The sequence below is a fragment of the Equus przewalskii genome, chromosome 3 (genome assembly GCF_037783145.1).
Source record: "Equus przewalskii isolate Varuska chromosome 3, EquPr2, whole genome shotgun sequence".
Lineage (NCBI taxonomy): Eukaryota > Metazoa > Chordata > Mammalia > Perissodactyla > Equidae > Equus > Equus przewalskii.
In genome coordinates this window covers 5,883,637-5,902,165 of record NC_091833.1, presented here as the reverse complement: position 1 = coordinate 5,902,165, position 18,529 = coordinate 5,883,637, and the positions used below count along the sequence as shown (strand labels likewise).

Below are 18,529 nucleotides of genomic sequence, written 5' to 3'. Positions count from 1 at the left end.
TTTCATTTTGTTAATGTAGTGTATCACGTTGATTGACTTGCGGATGTTGAACCATCCCTGTGTCCCTGGTATAAATCCCACTTGATCATGGTGTATAATCTTTTTGATGTATTGCTGTAATCGGTTTGCCAAAATTTTGTTGAGGATTTTTGCATCTATGTTCATCAGTGATATCGGCCTGTAGTTCTCCTTCTTTGTGTTGTCCTTGTCAGGTTTGGGGATCAGAGTGATGTTGGCTTCATAGAATGTGTTAGGGAGTTCTCCATCTTTCTCAATTTTCTGGAACAGTTTGAGGAGAATAGGTATTAAGTCTTCTTTGAATGTTTGGTAGAATTCTCCAGAGAAGCCGTCTGGTCCTGGACTCTTGTTTTTGGGGAGGTTTTTGATTACCGTTTCTATTTCCTTACTTGTGATTGGTCTATTCAGATTCTCCATTTCTTCCTGATTCAGTTTGGGGAGATTGTAGGAGTCTAGGAATTTGTCCATTTCTTCCAGGTTGTTCAATTTGTTGGCATATAGTTTTTCATAGTATTCTCTTATGATCTCTTGTATTTCATTGGTATCTGTTGTGATTTCTCCTCTGTCATTCCTGATTTTATTAATTTGCGATTTCTCCCTTCTTTTCTTGGTGAGTCTGGCTAGGGGTTTGTCAATTTTGTTAATTCTTTCGAAGAACCAACTCTTTGTTTCATTGATCCTTTCTATTGTCTTTTTTGTTTCAATATCGTTTATTTCTGCTCTTATTTTTATTATTTCCCTCCTTCTACTGACTCTGGGCCTTGTTTGTTCTTCTTTTTCTAGTTCTGTTAGGTGTCGTTTGAGGTTGCTTACGTGAGCTTTTTCTTGTTTAGTGAGGTGAGCCTGTATTGCGATGAATTTCCCTCTTAGGACTGCTTTTGCTGCATCCCAAATGATTTGGTATGTCGTGTTCTCATTTTCATTTGTCTCCAGATAATATTTGATTTCTTCTTTAATTTCTTCAATGATCCATTGTTTGTTGAGAAGCGTGTTGTTTAGTCTCCACATTTTTGCACCTTTCTCTGCTTTTTTCTTGTAGTTGATTTCTAGTTTAATAGCGTTATGATCAGAAAAGATGCTTGATATTATTTCAACTCTCTTGTATTTATTGATGTTTGCTTTGGTTCCCAAAATATGGTCAATCCTTGAGAATGTTCCATGAGCACTTGAGAAGAATGTGTAACCTGCTGTTTTTGGATGAAGTGTTCTATATATATCTATTAAGTCCATCTGGTCTAATTTTTCATTTAATTCTATTATTTCCTTGTTGATTTTCTGTCTGGATGTTCTGTCCATTGGTGTTAATGGTGTGTTGAGGTCCCCTACTATTATTGTATTGTTGTTGATGTCTTCTTTTAGTTCTATTAAGAGTTGCTTTACAAATTTTGGTGCTCCTGTGTTGGGTGCGTATATATTTATAAGTGTTATGTCTTCTTGGTGGAGAGTCCCTTTTATCATTATATACTGTCCCTCTTTGTCTTTCTTTATCTGTTTTGCTTTGAAATCTACCTTGTCTGATATTAGTATAGCGACACCTGCTTTCTTTTGTTCATTATTAGCTTGTAGTATTGTTCTCCATCCCTTCACTCTGAGTCTGTGTTTGTCTTTGGGGCTGAGGTGTGTTTCCTGGAGGCAGCATATTGTTGGATCTTGTTCTTTGATCCATCCTGCCACTCTGTGTCTTTTGATTGGGGAGTTCAATCCGTTTACATTTAGAGTGATTATTGAGACGTGGGGGCCTACCACTACCATTTTGTGTCTTGTTTTCCGGTTTTCTTCAGTTTCCTTTGTTTCTCGTCCCATGGTTTAATCTGTTCTGATGTAGAGCTGCTACTCTCTGTTGTTGTCCTTCTACTTATCTCCTCTGCTCTTGGTTTTGTAGCCCCTTTCCTTTTTTGGATTTTTCAGGAATGAGGGTTTTCCTGAGGATTTCCTGAAGAGGAGGTTTTGTGGCAATGAACTCCCTTAATTTTTGTTTATCTGGGAAAGTTTTTATTTCTCCATCGTATTTGAAGGATATTTTCGCTGGGTAGAGAATTCTCGGCTGTAGATTTTTGTCCTTCAGATTTTTGAATATATCATTCCACTCTCTTCTAGCCTGTAAAGTTTCTGCTGAGAAATCTGCTGATAGCCTGATGGGGGTTCCTTTGTAGGTTAGTTTCTTTTGCCTGGCTGTCCTTAATATTTTCTCCTTGTCGTTGACTTTTGCTAGCTTCACTACTATATGCCGTGGCGTTGGTCTTCTTGCATTGATAAAGTTTGGAGATCTATTGGCTTCTGTCACCTGAAGATCCATCTCCCTCACCAGATTTGGGAAGTTCTCAGCCATTATTTCTTTGAATAGGTTTTCTGCCCCTTTCTCCTTCTCTTCTCCCTCTGGTATACCTATAATCCTTACGTTGCATCTCCTAATTGTGTCTGATAATTCTCGGAGAGTTTCTTCATTTCTTTTAAGTCTTGCTTCTCTCTCCTCCTCTGCCTGCAACAATTCTATATTGCCATCTTCCAAATTGCTAATTCTTTCCTCCATATTATCGGCCCTACTGTTCAGAGCATCTAGATTTTTCTTAATCTCCTCTATTGTGTTCTTCATTTCCAGTATTTCTGTTTGGTTCTTCTTTATCGTATCAAACTCTTTTGTGACATAGCTCCTGAACTCGTTGAGTTGTCGGTCAGAATTCTCTCTTAACTCAGTGAGTATTTTAATGATGGCTGTTTTGAAGTCATCATCATTTAGGTTATATATCTCATTTTCTTTGGGATTGTTTTCTGTGTATTTGTTACTTTCTTTCTGTTCTGGAGATTTAATGTATTTTTTCATATTGCTTGATGATGTTGATTTGTGCCTCCGCATGGAGATAGAGTTTAGTTGCTCCTTTCACTTGTTTCAGCTGCTGCAGTGGGGGGAGCAGCTGTTTATACTTCACCAACCAGGAACCCTGTCCGTAGTTGCTAACTGGGCCTGGGCCCCTCTTCGTAGCCACAGTGGCCCTTTGGATTCCCTCCTCTGCCGTGGGGGCCGTCACGGGGGGCTTCAGGCTGCAGGTGCCTACTGTTGTTGCCCACCTAGATGCGCTCTCTCCTTGGGGTCTGCAACGGTGTTATGGGCTTTTCCAGCGGCCAGGGGTGGGATCACTTTTATTTGTCGCTCGGTTGCTGTCGGCACCCACCAAATCTCACTTGTCCTCTATGGGTCGCAGGAGAGCTATTGGCATCTTCTACAGTCTGTGGTTAGTACACCTAGCTATGCTGCTTTTGCCCTGGGGTCTTCCAGCCTTGTGGCTGGCGGCTGGGTGCCTTCTACTGGTGCTGTGCAGAGGCTTTCCCTAAGGCTTCTGTGAGCCTGTAGGGTTTCCCCCTAGGCTACTAAGCTGGGTCTCTGGAACTCTCTCCAGCCCCAGTCCTCTCCGAGATCTCCGGCAATCCCTAGCCTCACCGCGTGGGCAACGGCAGCTGGGGGTCGCCCCGCCCTCTGGGCTTCTCTCCGGGCCTCTGCCGGGAGCTCTGAATGCTCAGCGTGGCCCCTCTGCTACCGGCAGACAGAGAGTTTTGTCTGCTGCCTGGCGGAGCTCCGGCGCTTCCCCTCTGGGTCGCCGGACCCGCCTTTGAAAGTTCCCCCACCCCGGTCCTCTCCGAGATCTCCGGCAATCCCTAGTCCCACGGGGCGGGCAACGGCAGCTGGGGGTCGCCCCGCCCTCTGGGCTTCTGTCCGGGCCTCTGCCGGGAGCCCTGAGTGCTCAGCGTGGCCCCTCTGCTACCGGCAGACAGAGAGTTTTGTCTGCTGCCTGGCGGAGCTCCGGCGCTTCCCCACCGGGTCGCCGGACCCGCCTTTGAAAGTTCCCCCGCCCCGGTCCTCTCCGAGATCTCTGGCAATCCCTAGTCCCACGGGGCGGGCAACGGCAGCTGGAAGACCTCCGTGCCCTCCGTGTCTCTCTCTGGGACCCTCCGGGCGCCCCGAGCACCAGGCCGGGTCTCCCCGCCAATGGCGGGGAGAGACTCTCCCCGCGGGCTCAGGTGTGCAACTCCAAAGTTTCCCTCTGCGTTTAGGAGTAATTGCAGGGGGTTTAAGTAGGGTTCTGTTTCCACCGTCGCTCCTCTGTTGTGTTCTCGCTCCTGCCCTAGATGTGTGTGGATCCTCTGGGGGCGTCCGTTGGAAGAAAGCCGCTTGCGGGTACTAGGCTGCCCGTCGGGGTCGGAGAGTTTTCACCTATTTCCACATCCTCCCGGAGGAAAGTCCGTCCGCCTTCCGATGTATAGTCGCGTGGGTGTCTCAGACGTCCTGAGATGCTGTCTGGATATCCTTTGTCAAGCGATAAGTGTCCAATTAATTGTAGACTCGAAGGGCGAGAGACAAAGAGGACTACTCACGGCGCCATCTTGGAATTCCCCCTATCTTAGAGGTTTTTTAAAGCGAGTTTTAGTTTGCATTTCTCTTCTTACAGGTGAGATTGCCTGTAGGCCTTGACACAGAACCCAGAAATGTCACTCAGCGGGAGAATTCGATGAGAAAGTCTGGATTTGGTGCCCGGTCCTTGCTTGGCCTCTTCCAATGACCCAGGGCTGTTCTGGGCCCCTTTGCCCAAGAGGAAATAAACTGAGACGCTTATTCCCTCACGGGTTTAGTCAATGGACGTGGATCCGCCCTGAAATGGTCTGCTTTCAAAACAGAAATGGAGGAGCAATTCTTACCAAAAAAGGATGACTGGTCCATGGTGGTGTTTGAGGCTCTGTACCACTCATTCATTCATTCATTCATTCAACCGGTCAGCTACTGACTGAGAGCCTGAGATGCACCAGGCACTGGGCTGGGCTTTGAGGAAGTGAGAGAGTTAAGACCCCGGGGCTCAAGGAAACGGATGTTGTAGCAGGGGCCAGACAATAACCAAGCAAACAAACAAGGATTTCAAGGAATAGCAGGTCCTGTGAAGAAAAGAAAGTAGGACCATGTGACAGTGACTAAAGAGAAGGTCTCTGGGGAGGTGACATTTCGGCTGAGGCCTGGAAGAGGAAGGGAAGGCAGTTGTTACGCAAAGATCTGGGGCAGGAGCTTTCCTGTCGGAGGGAGGAGGCTGTCCGAGGGAGCAGCCCAGGAGCAGAGCGGAGGCTCGGGAGCGGGGCCGAGTGCGCCGAGGACAGAAAGCAGGGGGCGCGGACGCGAGCCGGCCGCGGTCAAGGACTGCATTGTCTGCGGCTGCAGTTTGAAGCCCAAGGGAGGTTTAAGCGGTGGCGGGACGGGGAATGGTCAACAGTCGGGGCCGGGGACGGCTGGGTAGTGTTTGCCCATTTTGTTGGTGTAAATATTCCCATCGTGACCGATTTCGGGCTACTAACGTGAGGTCACTGAACTCAGTGCTGGAAAGAGATGCGCACAGACAGAGGCGCCATTGGGTGAAAACGGTAGGTCCTTCCAGGACTTGTTTTACTGAAAGGATTCTGTTAAAGGGCATTTTGTAAAGCAAAGCGTTAAGGCTGGTAAGAGGCGGCCCCAGCACACCACTGGGTTACGGCGGAGAGTCACATGCTTAGAGTCATATTCGAAAGATCATTCTGGCTGCTGCGCGGACCTTTTTGATCCTTGAACTCACACCTGCCAACGTTGCCTTCACTACAGAGCCAACCAGATCATTGCTTCCTACAGCCCGCCTTCCCTTTCTGCTAGCATCTCCCAGCCTCAGGTCTGAATTTTATTTCAACAAGGGACTTAATCTTGTTTGAGGCTGATTCATTCCAGCACCAAAAGCCACTTCTCTTTAACTTCTCCTTTTGTGTGGACATAGTCCAGAGCAGAAAGGAAAACCCTTTGTGACTTTCCACGCTGTTTTGGTTGCCCTCCTGCCGTGGGCATAGAGACTGGCTCTTGGCAGTGCCCTGTGGACTCTTGTCTGTCCCCCTGCCCCTGGCTCCTGAGCCACTCAGGAAACCACGCTCCTCTAAAGACTAGCCGATTGTGTCTGTGTTTGGAATGTCACGCATGGGGACAAAGAGACCTGTTTCTCTTTCATTTCCATGCAGGTTCCATGTCTAATTTAAGGAGGGGATGAGAAGCGTAAACAATCTTATGATGTCTCACCATCCTTAAAATTCTGAAATTACTTTGGTCTTTGTTGGTCAGCAAATAAATTAATTTTCACTTGAAGAAACATCATTTTGAATGCCTTTCATTCTGGTCTGGCCTCATCGCACGGTCCAATTACCGAGGCGGCTACCGCCAGCACGGACGCCGTGGGAGCCGTAGATCAGAAAGTGTTTACCCGACTTGCAGGCATCGATTCATTCAAGCTCTCTGACAGAGCTGATCATATTTTATTTTCCCAAATCTTCTCTCTCAAATTGATTTTTCAGAAAGTTTTTAATACAGGTTTATTCACCTGGCTAATCCATTTATCTTCAGTTCCACCTGTAAAGTCAAGAAAATCTCTGGGGTGACCTGGGAAAGGAAAGAGATGTTCTCTCTCTGCACTTAGCTCTCCACCTCCCCCGCTCTGACCCCTTCCGTGCATGCACACTGCACACACGCTCGTATGCACACTCAGACCCCACACACAGCCCTCCACACGTGCAGCTAATTAGCTGTGAGACTGTATACCTCACTTCACCTGCTTAGGACTCTGTTTCTTCTGCAAAATCGAAGGATTGCACTATTTTAGCTTCCAACTCCTTTCTGACTTGAGATCTTTAGAATCAAATTGTTAAGAGCTGGAAGGGATGAGGGAATCGAAACCAATCTCTTCTTTTCAGTTGGGGAAGCTGAGGATCTTGCTACAAGAGATGGCACCCACGTCCTAGCTAATAGTGGCAATCATGGCGGGCCAGTGATGGGGAATGGACTGCTAGACCACAGCTCCACAGCCCCTGCCCCCGTCCCTGAGGCCAGAGGTTACTTCTCTCTGTCCTTCTCAAGAGCAGAAAGACTTTGTTGCAGAAGCAAAGACCTTTCTCTGGGGGCACTCAGGCAAGTGGCCGCTTTGGGAGGTGTCCTCCTGTTGTTGGAGCAATTGAGTGGGTAGACAGACACAAATTAAAAGAAGCAGGTCTTGAAAACTAATACAAATGACATGAGAGGCTGTGGGTGGCTGTGTGTGCTCTCACGAAGGGCGTTACCATCGAAGAATCTCAAGCATAACTCCGACCCTTCCAGGCTCCTGGAAGTGTCGGTGTGCCGGGAAATGTATCAGGCACCGTGAAAATGAATGTGGTGGAGCCGCAGTGCGAGCTTAGTCTATGGATTGCGTCTGTCTGCGTGTCAGAGGCAAGCATGTCTGTGCCTAGGGTCCCCACCCTTCAGTAGGTCCCAACTGCAAAGGTAATAACTTGTTGACACAGCCCAGCCAAAGCAGCAGCCTGCCCTGGATTATGCAGAAATCGCTCATGACCTTCGGCCCGTGGCTCTCTGGAGCCAGAATGTGTGCGCTCTGTCATGATCCTATTTCAGAGGGGGCTGCGCCTTTGGCACATGTGCCTGCCTTTTCCTCCACTGTTGGGTGGACTTCTTGGGTGTGTAGTTTACAAAAGAGAGGGGACAAGCAGAAGTATTTGTTGTCACAGGAGAACCTTCGCATTGCCCCCATGGCTATCAAACCAAACGTGATGTCATCCAGGGGCTTATTGTCACTATTTTGTGCTGCAATCCATCTCTTTCACACTCCTTTTTCACAACATGCAGTCAGCTGTCTCCTGTGTAAGCAGAGAGAAGAGCGTGACCTACCCAACCGGAGAAACAATCCGTGGCAATCCAAGGCCTCCCCTCGGCTACGCTAAGTTTTTGCCCAGGAGCTACCGGTCTCCCGTTAACTCCTTGCAACCATCGGCTCTGAGAGAATTGTTAACTGAGATTCTCCCTCAGATCAAGCTGAGGTGGCGCAGCTGCAGGAAAACGGATATAAAAGCACAGAAGGCCCAGCTGATTGACAGCCCTCTCATTCTTGAGTGGGCTGCTCTCTCATCTTTACAACTTGTGTTGTAAATACGGAAGATGGCCCTCTGCCCATGGGGTTACCAAGTGCTCAGTAATAATAAAATGTGACCCTTCTCCTGAATAAACAAGAGAGAGGGCAAACCAAGAGGACCATGGGAGAGAGCGTGTCCCGTCATTGAAGAGATGCCTCTCTTTCCTGTCCTGGATTTCTCTGCAGTGTAAGAGTCATATGCCAAATTATTGAAGTGGCCATTGTGGCCACCTGCCTCTGCCAGCTCCTGTACCCTTGACAGACCCCAGCTTGGGCCTATCCAAGGAAGGGACCCATGCAGTGACCACTTTCTCTTGCATTTGTCACATCTCTTTAATTAGACTGCAAGCTTTGTGAAGTCAAATGCTGTATCCACTCTTTGTTTCTTTATCCCTCACATAAAAAGGACATATTTTCCAGGTCTTTGTTTCCTTGGTGTCACCTCTCAATCATACAGAGACTGTTGGCTGATGAATTGGCTAGAATTCCTCATAGGAAGATAGGCATCCAGCCCAAAGGGGCACTATTTAGCAGCTTTGCAGGGGTTGCCAACTGGCAGCCTGGGGGCCATTTTTGGTCCCTTGTTCATTGGCCTGTGTTGTGTTAGAAGCAACATATCGAGGCAGGCATGTGGCCTGGCCACAGCGCCAGAGTTTTAGATCTATTGGCTCATACCTGGCTTGATTCCCATATTCATGTTATCTGCTGGGCCATTTGCCTTGTGCCCACGGCTTAGAGAATTCTATTAACACCTTGTTGGCAAAGACAGGTCATGGAGTCAATGGGGACAGATGGGGGCCCATTTTTACCCATGGAGAGGTTGGGACTGGCAAGAGCTTTGACCTTCATTTTATCATGTCTGTTTTCCTGGCATCCGAGATTGATGCTATGTGGTGGTTTGTGCCCCACCCCATCCTCCTAGCCACAGACAACGATGTGGACTGGAGGCCTGGCCTGTGCTAGACCATCAGAGTCCCTCTGCTGGGAACTGGGACCGCTGGACGGAGAGACATGAAGAACCAAGCCTGCCGAAGGTGGTGTCCAGGGCTGACATCCTCTCAGCTTAGGACCAAGAGTTTCTTGTTCCCAAGATTTCTGCCAGAAGTCCAAGACCCCAGAATGGAGGGTCTTTAGACTAGTTCATATCACATGACAATCCTTGAACCAGCGGGGGTGGTGGAGAGTGAGAAGGAGTGGAATATTCTGATTGGCCAGTCCTGGTTCACTTGGAGCTGGGGTTGAGGGGCGGAGTCAGTCCCATCTGAACAACCTGGATGAAGAGCAAGTTAGGAGGGTGAGCTCTCAAGGGAAAGTAGGGTGCTGTTATCTGGAGGAGAAGCAGAGCTTGGTGAGAGGGAAGACATCAAAACAGATTCCATTTCTGCTGCTTCTCTGGCTGTGGCCTCCTTCTCTGAGCCTCAGTTTCCTCATCTGCAAGATAGGGACAGTAAGGATTAGCCTACTGGGTTATCGTAAGGATTAAATGAACTAAAACGTATAGAATGCTCATCACACTGACCCAGAGTAACAGCTCAATAAATGTTAGCAACAACAACAATTATAGCTACTGTTACCACCACTGCTGCTTCCACCGTTACAGTGATCTTCACGGCCCCTTCTGGTTAAAGGGTTTCCTGACTCTAAGTGCGGTCAGAGAGTCATTATGGGAGACTGCCGACTCTGCTGACCCACGCTGCAGGCCGCTGGATAAAGCATCATTAGAGCACCTTGGTGCATCTGGCGCCTGCGGAGCTCAAACGTGGCCCAGCCCCATGTTGATACAGCGCATCGGGAAACCCTAGTCACAGGCCGGCTTTCCCCGGGGCCAACAGACGCCTCTAGGAGTGAGGACTGCAGAATGGACACTCATCTTAGTGTGGGAAGAAGAAAAACAATGAGGCCAGTACACAGCTGTGAGGAAGCAAGCATTCCAGGCCTTCCAAAGGCATTTATTCAGTCACCAAATCTTTACATGCTGAATTAGTCTCCTCAGGCCGCCCTAACACCACACCACAGGCTGGGCAGACAGCAGGAATTTATTTTCCCACAGTTCTGGAGACTGGAAATCCCAGATCGAGGTGCTGGCAGGTGTGGCTTCCTCGGAGGCCTCGCCCCTTGGCTTGCAGGGGACCTCCCTTTTGCTGCCTCCTCACACAGTCTGCTCTCTGAGGGTGAATCTCTGGGGTCCCGTTGTAGGCCCAAATTGCCTCCTTTCACCAGGCACCAGTCAGCTTAGGGCCTGCCCACATGACCTCAATTTCATCATCTCTTTAAGGCCCTGTCTCCAAATATAGTTACATTCTGAGGTTCTGGAGGTGAGAGCTTCAACATACAAACTTAGGAAGGACACAATTCAGCTCATAACACATATCTACTGTGCACTATTTTTTTTTTTAGGTAAAAGGGCTATAAAAGTGACCAAAGGGGCTGGCCCCGTGGCCGAGTGGTTAAGTTCGCCTGCTCCGCTGCAGGCGGCCCAGTGTTTCGTTGGTTCGAATCCTGAGCGCGGACATGGCACTGATCATCAAACCACACTGAGGCGGCGTCCCACATGCCACAACTAGAAGGACCCACAACGAAGAATATACAACTATGTACCGGGGGGCTTTGGGGAGAAAAAGGAAAAAAATAAAATCTTTAAAAAAAAAAAAAAGTGACCAAAGCAGAAAAAAATTAAAATCCCTGATTTCACTGGCTTTACATGGGTCAGGGATGGGTTGGGGGAGACAGACCATAAACAAACGTGACTATTTAGTATGTTTGCTGATAAATGCTATGGAGTAAAATAAAGCAGGTCCTGGAGAATGGGAAGGAGTTGCTGTTTTAAGTCAGGTGGTCAAGGAAGACATCACTGACAAGGAAGCATTTAAGAAGGAAACTAAATACGTTGACTAGGGGCCGGCCCTGTGACCGAGTGGTTAAGTTCATGCGTTCTGCTTCAGCGGCCCAGGGTTTCGCCGGTTCTGATTCTGGGCAAAGACATGGCATTGTTCATCGAGCTGCACTGAGGCAGCGTCCCACATGCTACAACTAGAAGGACTTACAACTAAAAATATACAACTATGTACCGGGGGGCTTTGGGGAGAAAAAGGAAAAAATATCTCTAAATAGGTTGACTGATGAAAAGAATTATATACCATAACCAAGTGGGATTTATCCCTGGGATGCAAGGATGGTTCCATATATGCAAATCAGTCAATGTGATACACCACATTAACAGAATGAAGGATAAAAATCATATCATCTCAATAGATGCAGAAAAGTCATTTAACAAAATTCAACATTTGTTCATGATAAAAACTCTTAACAAGTTAGGCATAGAAGGAACTTACTTCAATACAGTAAAGGCCATATATGAAAATCTCACTGCTAATATGATACTTAATGGTGAGAAATTGAAAGCTTTCCTCTAAGATCCATAACAAGGCAAGGATGCCCACTCCTGCCACTTCTATTGAACATACTAGAACATACTAGAAGTCCTAGCCAGAGCAATTAAGCAAGAAGAAGAAATAAAAGGCATCCAAATCAGAAGGGAAGAAGTAAAATTCTCTCTGTTTGCAGATGGAATGAACTTATATGTAGAAAACACTAAAGACTCCACAAAAAATTTACTAGAACTAATAAATTCAGTAAAGTTGCAGGATACAAAATCAACATACAAAAATCAGTTGTGTTTCTATATGCTAACAACCCACTATCCAAAAAGGAAATCAAGAAAACAATTTCATTGACAATAACATCAAAAATAATAAAATAGAAATAAACTTAACCAAGGAGGTAAAGACTTGTATACTGAAAACAATAAAACATTGATTAAAGACATTTTAAAAGGCACAAATAAGCGGAAAGACATCCTGTGTTCCTGGACTGAATTAATGTTGTTAAATGTTCATCCTACCCAAAGCGATCTATACATTCAATGCCCTACCTACCAAAATCCCAATAGCATTTTTTATGAGAAAATAAAATCCTAATGTTCATATGGAACCACAAAAGACCCCAAATAGACAAAGCAATCCAGAGGAAGAAAAAAGCTGGAGGCATCACGTTTCCTGATTTCAAAATATATTACAAAGCTACAGCAACCAAAACAGTATGGTACTGACATAAAAACAGACACATACACAAATAAATATAGTTTTAAGTATTAATTTGTATACTTAAATTTGTCATGAGGGTAGGTCTTAGGTTAAGTGTTCTTAAAGAGGATGGGAGGAAATTGTGGGAGGTGAATTACATGTTTACGGCCGAGATTATGGTGATGGTTTCATGGGTGTGGCCTTATCGCCAAACTCATCAAGTGGTATGCATTAAATATGTACAGCCTTTTATACATCAATCATACCTCAATAAAGTTTTGGGTTTTTTTTTTTTTAAAGAAAACTAGCGTAAAAAAGAAATAACAAAACTATATTTGCTGCATATGTGTTCAAGGAAATTTTACTGTTTTTTCATTTATTTATTTTTTATTGAAGTAACATTGGTTTGCAGCATCCAAGTTTCAGGTGTACATCATTATATTTAGACTTCCGTGTAGCCTGTCACCACCAAAATTCCAGTGCTGTCTGTCACCACACAAACGTCCCCTTTATCCCTTTCACCCTACCCTAACCCCCTTCCCCTCTGGTAGCCACCAATGTATTCTTTGTGTCGGTTTGTTTGTTGTTATTATTTTATCTTCCAAATATGAGTGACTTAATTAGGTATTTGTGTTTCTCTGACTTATTTCACTTAGCGTAATACCCTTGAGGTCCATCTAGGCTGTCACAAATGGCAAGATCTCCTCTTTTTATGGCTGAATAGTATTCCATTGTATAAATACACCACATCTCCTTTATTGATTCCTCTGTCAATGAGCACTTAGGTTGTTTCCAGATCTTGCCTATTATGAATAATGCTGCAATGAACATAGAGGTACATGTATCTTTTTGAATTAGTGTTTTTGTGTTATTTGAATATATACCCAGTAGTGGATTAGGTGGGTCATATGGTATTTCTATTTTTAATTTTCTGAGGGATCTCCATACTATTTTCCATAGTGGCTGCACCAGTTTACCTTCCCACCAACAGTGCACAAGGGTTCCCTTTTCCCCATATCCTCTCCAACACTTGTTATTTATTGTCTTTTTAATAATAGCCATTCTGAAGGGCATGAGGTGATATCTCCTTGTGGTTTTGATTTGCATTTCCCTAATAATTAGTGATGTTGAGCATCATTTTTTTTTTAAAGATTGGCACCTGAGCTAACAACTGTTCCCAATCTTCTTTTTTTTTTCCCCTGCTTTTTTCTCCCCAAATCCCCCCAGAACAGAGTTGTGTATTTTAGCTGTGGGTCCTTCTAGTTGTGGCATGTGGGATGCCACCTCAACATGGCCTAATGAGTGGTACCATGTCTGCGCCCAGGATCTGAACCCTGGGCCACCAAAGCAGAGCGGGCGAACTTGACTTGGCCACGGGGCTGGCCCCTGAGCATCTTTTCATGTGCCTGTTGGCCATCTATATATCTTCTTTGGACAAATATCTGTTCATATCTTCTGCCCATTTTTTGATCGAGTTGTTAGTTTTTCTTGTTGTTGAGTTGTATGAGTTCTTAACATATTTTGGATATTAACCCCTTAGATATATGGTTTGCAAAGATCTTCTCCCAATTGGTAGGTTGTCTTTTTGTTTAGTTGATGGTTTCCTTTGCTGTGCAGAAGCTTTGTAGTTGGATGTAGTCCCGTTTGTTTGTTTTCTCTTTTGTATCCCTCACTACAGAAGACATATTCAAAAAGGTACTGCTAAGACCAATATCAGAGTGTACTGCCTATGTTTTCTTCCAGAAGTTTCATGGTTTCAGGTCTTACATTCACGTCTTTAATCCATTTTGAGTTAATTTTTGTGTATGGTATAAGATAATGGTCTACTTTCTTTCTTTTGCATGCAGCTGTCCAGTTTTCCCAACACCGCTTATTGAAGAGACTTTCTTTTCTACTTTTAACATATCAATTTCTTGTTCTATATAATGAGATCCTACACTGAACAAAATAATCCAGTTACTCACAATTATGTCTTAACTGGCCAAGCATTTCATCACTTTAAAATGAAACACAGTATTGCAAAACTTCCCACAGTGTTTTGACAGCTGTGTTTTGGGAACTGCATTTTTATATCAGCAGAGATTGGCAGATTTCAGCACAACTCTTCATAACATTTAAGAACAAAATAACTAGCCATACCATTTTTCTTGTATCAGCACTGAAAGCCTACAATGTAATAAATACCATGTATTGATGGGGGAGAAAAATGGAAGTGTTGTGAATGAACTGTGTGGATATCTGGGGGAAGAGCATTCCAGGCAGAGGGAACAGCAAGCGCTAAGGCCCTGAGGCAGGAGCATGCATGGAATGTTTTAGAGTCCGTGGGGCTGGAGTGGAGTGAGGAGGGGAAATATGCATGGGGATGAAGTCAGAGAGGGAGCCTGGGACAGGCGAGCTGGTGGCAGCAGCTGGATTACCTGGGGCTCATAGGCCTTCAGTCTGCATGAGATGGGAAACCGCTGAGCGGTTTGAGCTGAGTGACACGGCCTGACCTGAGGCTTAATGTGCTTACTCTTCCTGTCGTGTTGAGAACAGAGGGAAAGGAGACGGAATGGAGGCCGGGGAAGCCAGAGCCCAGCGAGGAGGCTGGCGGTCATCCAGGTGGGAGGTCAGAGGTCTGGTGGCTCGGACCAGGCTGGCAGCAGTGCAGGCAGACGAATGACTGGGGCTTATCTGTTTTGCAGAAGCCCTTGCTCCTCTTCCTCTCTGTGCTGTGTGACCTTGCCTCTTACTGCTGAGGGACGTTTCTGGTCAGGAAGCAATAGTGGCGCACCCTCTCATCGCCCGTTTCCTGAAGGGCCGCAGGGGGCACAATGGCTGAGAGTTGGGGCTATCCCAGCAGGGAAGAGGAAGGCCAGGCCCCCACGGTTGTGGCAGGCAGGGCCTCCTGCCGCACCGCATGCTGTGGGATTTAAGGCGGAGAGACCCGAGGAAACACGCTGTGGGGAGCGAAGATGAGAATGGAAGTGGTCTGGGGCCGCGCGTTTTCTCCCAAACCCTCTTGGTAACGGGTTTCCCCAGCGGGCCCTGGAGGGCTCCTGGCCTGGGTTAATGTGCTTCCGGAAGGAGCCTGCTGACACCTTTAGACACCGAACAGCGCAGCTTTGACTCGATCAGCGATTAAATTTTTGTCCCGAGAAGCTGGCTCACACGACCCTCGGGTGATGGCCTCACTCTTGAGCGACTCATCTGAGTGACTGCACCTCCCGGCGACACCTCTGCCCCCGCATTTGTACCTAGACGCAGACGCCATCCCCTAGTTTAGCACCCTCGACCGTAGCCACGCGGGCATGCTTGGGGCAGGCCTTACATGGCACTGTGGCAGCCCGCCTGCGTGCCAGGAGTGCGGAGCCGTGCGGAGGGGGGCGGCGACCGCCTGCTCCCCGCACCACCCTGCGCCCCTAACCCCCGCCGCCGCCCTCGCTGCCCCGGGCGGTGTCCTCTGGAGGACGCAATCCTCTGCGCTCCGGGCGCTTCCCCGCTTGGACTTAAGGCCGTGAGCCCTCGTGTGCGCGGAGCGGCTCAACTGCCCTGGCCACTTATCCTTAGGGGAGGAAGATTCAAGTTCTGGTTTTGACAGAGGTGGGAGGAAGGTGGTTGTAGAGGGGTAAGTCCACGTGGGAGGACACCAACCCGGGGGCTCGGGGTTAAAGGCATGACCCTTTCCAGGTGGGGCAGCCCTGAGGAATGGATTGAGATAAGACCCTCAAGGCGTTTACGGTGTCTCAGACCAAAGGTTCAGTAAAGCCGCTTCTCCTGAATCCAGTCTCCGTGTGCTTGAACTCCTGTGGCGATGCCACCCTGCTTGAAACTATTAAGCACTTTGTTTCAGGGAAATATAAAACTTTGCTACGCATGAATTATTTTCAGGAATGCAAATGTAGGTGCAGGATTTTTTTTTTAAGAGCATAGATTTGCTTAAAATGTACGCATATTATTTTCCATGAAAAACATACTTAGGGAAATGATTTGGCTGCATGCATTCTTCCCACTGCCCACCAGAGGGCACTCGACCACCAACCCTGGGGGTTCTTAGACACCCAGCGCCTTCCGAGTTCAGGGCCGCGTTGGAAGGAACAGGGAAAGGTTCGCGTGTTAGTGTCAGTTGAAGGGGAAGCGCCATAAAATGGAGTCGGGGAAACTGCTGCCTGTTCCTGGGGGAAATGCAAATACACGTGAACTCATTAGGCTACAGGGCAGTAGTTTGTGCTGCCGCCTCTGTGCAGACACATTCCCAGAGGCAGCAAGGGTGCACCTGGCTGTGATATTCCTTCAAGCAGTCTTTATTTCCTCTTTGCCACACATTAAGGAATATCTGGTACCTTGTCACATCAGAGAGAATAAAAAAAGTGAGCGTTCTTACAGGTACCAGTTACAGGGACCCGCGGCCTCAGCTTGGCTACAGAGAGGATGTGGCCAGTGTTCAAGTGTGAAATGCATAAACGTCCATCCTTAGGATCTCACTGCTCCCCTCACTAACATTTGCTGGCACAGCAACCACAGCTCGCCACCTAGTGTCTTCGGAACCACGTTCAGCTTTTGTGAACTGGATTCGACGTGACTAGCAGAAAGTACCCTGCAAGGGGCCATGCGAGCATGTCCGATTTATTGATATTTCTGAGAACAAAGTCACTGACAGGAGGGAAGTAGGAATGGCCAAAGGACCCAACTGAAAACATCAAAATGTACTAATATTTACAGTATCCGGTAGTGGAGGAACTTGTGTTAGCGCAGAGCCTGTGTCCGTTCTTAATTGTTCCTGCACAGACATTAGGCTGCAGTTCCACTCAGTCCATAGTCCAAGGAGAAATCATAAGCTCCTCACCATGAAGGACTCCTGCCAGAAGTGTCGAATCTAATCAGGTCTTCAGACCTTACAGTTTACAAGCAATACAAGGAATACAAGGAGAGAGGATGGAGCGGAACATCACAGGAAATCCAGAAAGAGAGACATCCTGGTCTGTTCGAATAGCCCACATCATAGGGGGCTGGGCGGGAGGCCTGTTCTAGAGATTGAGACAGAATGAGCAAATGCAACAAAAGAATCCTGATTGGATCCTGACTTAGGAAAATAACTATAAAAGCTTTTTTATGATGTGTGACAATTTGGGCAATTTAAATAGGCGTGGACAGGCAATGAGACTAGGAATTCAGAGAATTTTCTCAAGTGTGTCTGTGGCACTGTAGTTCTGCAGGGGAATGTCCTTGCCCTTGAGAGATACACGCTGAAGTATCTAGGAGGAAGGTCATGATGACTGCAACTTATTTTTAAATGACTCAGGAGGAAAAAATTAGTTTGGAAAAGGAAATATGGCAAAACCATTAAACCATAACCATTGTTGAATCTAGGTGTTGCGTACAAGGATGGTCACCATAGTCTACTTTCCTGTGTGAGAATTTTCATAATACAAAGTTGGAATAAATGATGTTGAACAATGTTATTTCTTTTAGGTGGCAGGCTCTCAAAACCACCGAGGCTCCTTGTCTTCCACGAATCACTATTGTAAGAAAGGAAGGTGTCTGTGGCTGGAACAGTGCCCCGCCCACAGCAGACCTGGAATTATTTATCAATGGATGAATATTGCTTTCTCTCTCTCCCTTTGGTTTTTTTCTGAACCTGCCACTCTAGCTAAAACTAACCTTGAGCTTTATCATCTTTCCGAATGCTTTGAAACCACAGAATGAGGTGGTTTTTGCAAAGATAACACCAATGAAAGATTGCTCTTGTGGCTGGTGGTATAGTTAGCAGACCGCTCAGAGAGTGGGTGGTTATTTGTAGCGACATGCCACGTTCAAACGCTGTTTGATTACAAAAGGAAATCAATGCTCCTCCAGCCCCCCACGAGCTGTAACGTTGTCTATGGGCTGCTTTTCCTTAAGGCATAAACATTCACAGTGGTCCACACCTACTCTTAAATTTGAAATGTTGTACTCTGTAAAATTCATCTGTCTATCCAGTCATCCATCCATCTGTCCACTCATGACTTTACTCAGGCGCCAGGACTTATGGGGAACAGGACAGGGAAGAAAATCTGATGCAACCAAAAACTTGGAAGCACATTTGTGACGTTGTCAGCAAGAACGGTAATGATCAGTGAGCATGGAGAAAGGGCAAAAGCCATATCGTCCCCTATAGCACTGTTTCTCAACCGTCAATCATTGTCACAAATGCATGATTTCCGCCATATCTGAGGATCATGACTAACTGTAGAATTATTACTTACTCAGCGTACTCCCCTAAATCCATTCACTTCAAAAACAACTTAAATGCCTACCGTGGTTCATCCTAAACATCACTGTCCATAAAATCATGGTTCTGGTGTGTCATACTTTTTTCTGATGTATTAAAACAAATGCACAGCTATGTAATCATCTCACGTTTCTTGAACAGTACATGTGATCGGTGATACGTGTACCACACTGTACAGGAATCTACCTTTCAGAAAAGGATTTAGGGGCTAATGGATAGGTCTAAAAAATTGG

At 46.5% G+C, this 18,529-nt stretch overlaps 1 protein-coding gene across 1 annotated transcript in view; it reads right to left on the bottom strand.

Moving 5' to 3' along the window:
• Nucleotides 1–8,278: 8,278 nt before the first annotated feature.
• The window catches only part of RBL2 (RB transcriptional corepressor like 2), a 77,468-nt gene continuing 67,217 nt past the window's right edge, over nucleotides 8,279–18,529 (bottom strand). Inside the window, exon 23 of the mRNA XM_070613654.1 lies at nucleotides 8,279–9,395. The gene's annotated coding sequence lies outside the window, so the exon portion shown is untranslated. The remainder of the gene's footprint in view (nucleotides 9,396–18,529) is intronic.